The sequence below is a fragment of the Cajanus cajan genome, chromosome 5 (assembly GCF_000230855.2).
Source record: "Cajanus cajan strain Asha chromosome 5, NIPB_CcT2T_4, whole genome shotgun sequence".
NCBI classification, from domain to species: Eukaryota; Viridiplantae; Streptophyta; class Magnoliopsida; order Fabales; family Fabaceae; genus Cajanus; species Cajanus cajan.
The window spans coordinates 12,504,517-12,511,381 of NC_138521.1; positions in this window are offsets into that span (position 1 = coordinate 12,504,517).

Genomic DNA, 6,865 nt, shown 5'->3' on the forward strand with positions numbered 1-6,865 from the left:
TAAAAATTAGTATTTACTTTATATTATTAGAATTTATAAAAATTATTATTAAATATATATTATAATTAAAATTCATAATAGATAGCTTTTTTAATAAAAATGTATAGCCGTAAAAAAACAAATTATATTTTAGATTTATAATAAAAAAATATATTATATTACAAGGTTATTTTTAATTATTAATAAATTTTTTAAATATTAAAATTTCATAGTATAAAATTAAAAATTAAAAAATATATATTGAAAGAGATGAAACATTCAGAAAAATATCTAATAATATTTTCCTTAAATAAGACTGGCTAAAAATTATTAATGTTTTTTAACTTATTTATCAAAATTAGAATAATCATAACAAAACTTAAACTTAGAATCACGTGTATATTATTTTAATTTTTATTACTAGACTGATATTAGTAGTTTAATTAATTATTTTAATTTATATTGAGAGAGAGAAATACATGTGATGTAAATTAACTCAAATGGGTTATCTTAATTATAGGGAATGATTTAAGACTAACTTTACCAAAATTAATTCTATTAAATTCCATTGTGAACAGACACTTATTTTACATTAGTCAAATGCTGATTTGCGTGTTTCGATAAGAAAATAATAATAATCCGACGAGAACGTGATACATCACTACACGAACGTGATAAGCATGATATATTTTGTATAGATAAAATATGTATAGTGCGCCAATAAAGACCACTCCTCGATGCCTATTTCTCACATAACTAATCACATTTTATATAATCTAAATACAATAATGATATTAAATTAGAGTATTTTAAACATTATTTTTCAACAAAACGTTTTAATTTTTCTTTAATAAAAATATTTTTAGAATCTTTTCAACAATCTCTCACTTGTAACACTATATATATATATATTCATCTATTAAAGAAACAATATTATTTTTATTTTTTAAAATTAAATTTAATATTATTTTAAAAGAAATTATAAGTAACATTTTGTTTTCTCTATATATCCTTTGCTATATATAAATTAGAATAACTCTTTTATCAAGATTAATTGGGATTTTGTGTCTCACTCTTTCAAACTTTGGTTTCCCTTCTAACATTGTTTAACTAATTATGAATTGTATCATAGCTACTAACTTATCTTTAAAATGGAATAACAAGATTCTTGATAACTTTGCCCCTCGAAGGAGGCTTCACCAGGTGACTCATTATCCCCTTATCTATTTTTTGTTTTGCTTTGTTTTGTATGGAAAAACTTGCTCTATTGATACAAGAAAATGGTTGTAGTAATGTTTGGTAGTTAATGAGAATATCCAAAGATTGTTTAGTTATCTCACATCTTTTCTTTGCATATGATTTCTTGTTGATCGTGAAGACTACAATCAAGTTAGATTGGTTAGGGATATCCTTAACCAATTTTGTTCTTCTTTAGGGATCAAAGTCAACATTCAAAAATCATGCTTCCTTGTCTCTAGGAAAATTTCAAGAAGGAAAATATTAAAATTTGAAGCCATCATCAACTTTAGTCCTATAACTAGTCTAGGAAAATATTGGGGTTCCCATTGCTAACAGGTTGTGTTACAAGGATAAGTTTCTCCTAGATTTTGGATAATATTAATGGTAAACTTAATGGATGGAAATCTAAATTACTCAACCATGCATAAAGAGTAAAACTTGTCAACTTAGTTATCGCAATTATTCCTATTTATACTATGCAAAATCTTTGGCTTCCAAAATGTATGTGTGAGATATTAATAATAATGTTAGGAGATTTATTTGGGGTAAGCCATCAACCCATTGGATGGGTTGGAATATCGTCTAAAAGCCATAATAGTGAGGGGGTAGGTGTGCGTTACACTTGTCTAGGTAATATTGTTGTATTAGGCAAGCACATGTGGTCCATGTGACACCTTTTACCTTGCATGTCAGTATCATATTAAAGTAATGTAGGTTCAAACAAATCTCAAGTAATCCTTATAAAACATAAAATAGTTGTTAGTTAAAGTCAAAGAAACTCAAGGAAATCCTTTGCAACATAATATGAATGCAAAGTAATTAACATAAATCCTAACATAAAAAAACTCAAAGAAATAATAGTTCTAATCTAAGCCTTCGGTGCACATCCTATCAAAGTACAACGTGATGTCCTATAAGGCTCATGCTTCACCATTTGCATCATCGTCATGATGATCATTACTTGCAAAATACTCAAAAACATACAAAAACAACAATAATAACAAAGAAGAGTGAGAAATATTTCACTATAACATGTATATAAATACATATATAATAGGAATATTAAATTACAAGTAAGGTACAAATGATAATTCAAGAAGTAACAACATCACCACATCGTTAAAATACAAATTTATATCTCGCATTACCAATGAAATGAAATCGACTCCTTTGATGCTATGTGCATATGGCACTAAGTGACTCATAACTCATTGTCTAGAGGCTTTACTCATGGCTTTTACTCATGGCTTGAAGGCAAATACTCATTAACTAAAGGCATATACTCTTGACCCAAAAACGCATGCTCATGACATATGTCTCATACATAATCTTTATGCATCTCTCAAATTGTATAAATCCCACCATAACTCTTATTATTCAATTATACATATCATTTTCTACACCCCAAGTTTTCTAGCACTATTAAAATAATATTTTAATTAATTAAATGAGTTTTAGAAAATATTTGGAGACTTTTAATAATTATGAGTGTTTTTTATTAAATATTATTTTTTTGCAAAATTGTTTTGTATAATAATTTATTGAAGAAATATATGTTTTATGTTATTTTGTTACAATAAGTATTTGGAGAAAAATATGAGATTTTATAATTGTTTTATGTATTTATTTTATTTATAATTATGTTGGAAAAAATATATATTTATATATTAATTATTTTTTATTTTAATATTTGTGGGAATGGAAGTGTGACTACAGATAAAGTGTGTAACGACCCGCCATGGCTGTCACACCACGAACAACATCACACACTACTGAAATATATATACTAAAATAGTATAATAAAATATTTACAACACAAGTTGCTAATTGAGCAACCAACGACAACCTATTATATACAACAATATATGCTACTATAAGGTAGCCTACCAAAAATTATCCCTCTCCAGGCACCTCCTGTGGCCTCTAGTAGCTATCTCACAGCCTATCCCTGCCCTGCTCCCCTACCAACGTATGATCATCGCAGTCCAAACCACATGGAAACACGCAAGGGTAAGCTAGAGACAATAAACAGCTCATAAATATCAAATAAGAAACACAACTATATAATCATCTTCACATCCGACACAAAAGATAAACAACACATATATTACACATCTTTCAACAACACATGTTTAAAACAGCTTACAACATAACAACACTATCATCATCCTTAACAGGATCAATACACAACACAATCACAGCTTAACAACATAACAACATAGATACAACTTTTATCAACAATAAATCAACTCATCAACAACTTATGCGTCGTCACGCATTTCAACTCGGAGATCTCCAACAACTGAAGTTGAGCAGTCTAGGTGGCATAAACCCTACCGAATCCAGTATTTGACCTATCTCAACCAGGTCAGGTATAGAACAACGTTAGGAACTCCGAAGAGAACTAGGTATAGACAATAATAGTTGATTGCTCAGGTATGCCACTTAGACTCGGAGGTCCAGTACTACTGTCAGGACAGAAGGGTTTGGGTATGAGCCTACCACGGCCTTGGCTAGCATCACCAATCCACATGTGGAGTTAGCCCACCCACTGTCCTCCAAGTACCACGCACCCTCCAGTACCTAGTCAAAGACTACATCTCTAACTAGATATCTTACTCAAATTGGTCATTCAACCATGACATGGATCGACTATTTCCATGTCGCCCACACAGTACTAAGGGATTCAACTTTAAAACAACTTTCAATTTATCTCCTTAGTACTATGTATCTCAACATAGGACATATATCTTCACCATATGTCCCCAACTTTTCAACTTTACAACAATAGACACCATAACAACTTTACAACAATAAACATCTGGCCGCTTGTAATCGGTATAGCTCGGCCTAGCCCTTATACCGTGGTCACTTTGTACATGTGTGCCTCGACCTTGCTCACACACGGGATCAACTAAGTCCTAGAGGAGAACAACATAACGTCCACTCCAAGGGACAACTTCCCAAGTAGGGTTTTTCAACAAATTAGGCTCTTAGAGCACCACAACTATCTCAATCCACACAATAGGATGAGCAACTTCGAAAACATCTCCCCTAGTCCTAGTGATCAACAACTCATCATCACAATTTTACAACAATAGGCATCTTAACAACTTTACAGCAATAGACATCTTAACAACTTTAGACAACTTACAACAATATAACAATAGACATTATATACCAGCTTGACAACTTCTTATGCAATTATACAACTGTGCAACTTTAATAATTTTAACAACATGGCACAAAATACAACTTTATAGCAACATACAACTCTTCTCTAACAACTTAACAATATTACCATCATGCACTTCACAACATATACATGTCCACACATAACATATAGCAACTTTATCAACTTAATTTCAACTAGCTTCAACAATATCATAGATCAACACAACTTGTAAACAACTTCACAACTTAACTACCACATGCATCTCCACAACATCATTAATAAATATTTAACCATATATTAACAACCCACAATATTTTATCACATAACACAACTCATACTAATCAACCTAAGTACCCAAAGGAGTTCCCAACTCACATACAACCAACAACTTTACAATCTAGCTTCCCTTACCTGAAGATTGGCTCAGAATAGCCAAGAAGCAGAATTCCCTTTCTGAAGCTCAACCCGGAACTTCAATCCACCCAAAGCAAGCTTCTTAGTCTAGAGTTCTTCTCTCTAAAACTTCTCTCTAAAAACCTCCATTTCTCTTCAACCACCCAACTCTATTTATAGACATTCAGGAGTGACCAGAACGGTCTGTTTTGAATCTGGAACGGCCCGTTCTGCACCCCTTCATCATGTGTAAAAATCACATGCAGAACGGCCCGTTCTAAAATTAGAACGGCCCGTTCTGGGACTCATCCAGAACGGCCCGTTCTCCATCCAGAACGGCCCGTACTCCCTCCAAAATGCCCCATACTCCATCCAGAACGGCCCGTACTCCATCTAGAACAGCCCGTTCTAGGGTTTGGAATGCCCTATTCTCAACTACAATTTATAGGTCAAATCAGTAGTTTGGAACGGCCCATTCTGGGCTACTGAATCACCCATACTGGGCTTTTGGGCCTTCTGAAACAACTTGCTACGTTACAAAGTGTTTTACCAAAAGGGTTAATGGTGAGTATAAATAAATTTTACATGATTAATTCATAATACATTTCACACACACACACACACATATATATATATATATAACAACTTTGTTGACTTTTATAACAATTATTTTGAAAACTATTCCTGACATAATTTAATATTTCATTGATCAACAATGTTAAGCTCGCATATTCTAAACTATTTGTAATAAGAGTTTGTTTGGATAAACTTCTTTAAAAACACAAACTTCTCAGAAAGAGAAATAAAATGAAATAAGTTTTTTCATAAGTTAATTTGTAAAATCTATTCTCATGTTAAGTCCCTACGTGTCAAGAATTGTTCATGCTAATAAATACTACTCTTTTTCTAACATCCCATTTTTTTTCAAAAATAAATTAATAGAGAATTTTTAATTAATTAATTAGGGTTATATTATATGATGAGTGTGGTATTTTTTAAATAATAAATAATTGTTATATTTCTTGATTATTTTAAATAGTGAGGAATAATTAATTGGGCTTTTGTCAACAAGCTACACACAATATAGAGTTAGTAATTTGATATAAATATTTTAGTAAGGTTAAGGTTGTCTCATATTACTCATTAACACATTATGATCTAAAGAGGAGGAATAACTAGAGGTAACGAGTGACGACCTTTGAGATTCCAATCAAGACTTTGACATCCATCAAAATCAGGGAGGAGTGAAAACCTCACTTCGAGTGTGAATTCTTTGTGAGATAGCGGGATTGATCCCTAATCCCATTATTTGTGTTTGAATTCATGAGGGATTAAATCAAAAATTTGTTTGTGATAATAATGTGTATTTGTTGTCCCCTTTCTTTCTAATTATATTACTCCCTCCGTTTTTTTCATAGTTGTTTAAGGTTTTTGCACGAGACTTAAGAAAATAATTTATATTTTAATTTTTAAAAATATTTATTACTTACTTTCCTGTTATACCCTTTATTTTTATTTTATTTTTATTTTTTTGTATTCAAGTCTTAAGATTGTTGATTTGTGTACACTTATTGTTGTTATGCGCTTTTTGAGAAGTCCATGAATTAATGCATTAATTATTAGAATACACATATGAACTGTAACCTACTCTATTTAATCACACTTTTAAGTAAATTGTGTTTTTTGGGTATCCTAATTCCTAAATGAATACTGTGGAAAGAAAAAAAAATTCATGGATGAATAATATTGTCGAAAATATGTTACCCTCATAAATGCAACATTAACTTCACGTGGGTGGTTGGAAAATAAATAGGTAGTACATTAGAAATAAATAGACACATTGTTCAGTAAACATACATTAATTATCAAGGGTAAAAATGAGAAAAAAAATTAATAAGTCATTGATTTTATAAATGTGACAATGAAAAAAAAAACAAAAAAATACTGTCAAAACGACTATGAAAAAAAATAGAGGGAGTATATTATAAGTGTGCTCTTAATCTATGATTTTATCTTTGATTATAAATATATGAGTGTCTATGAATTCTCTTAGGAACCTGTGATTTGGGATTAATCAAT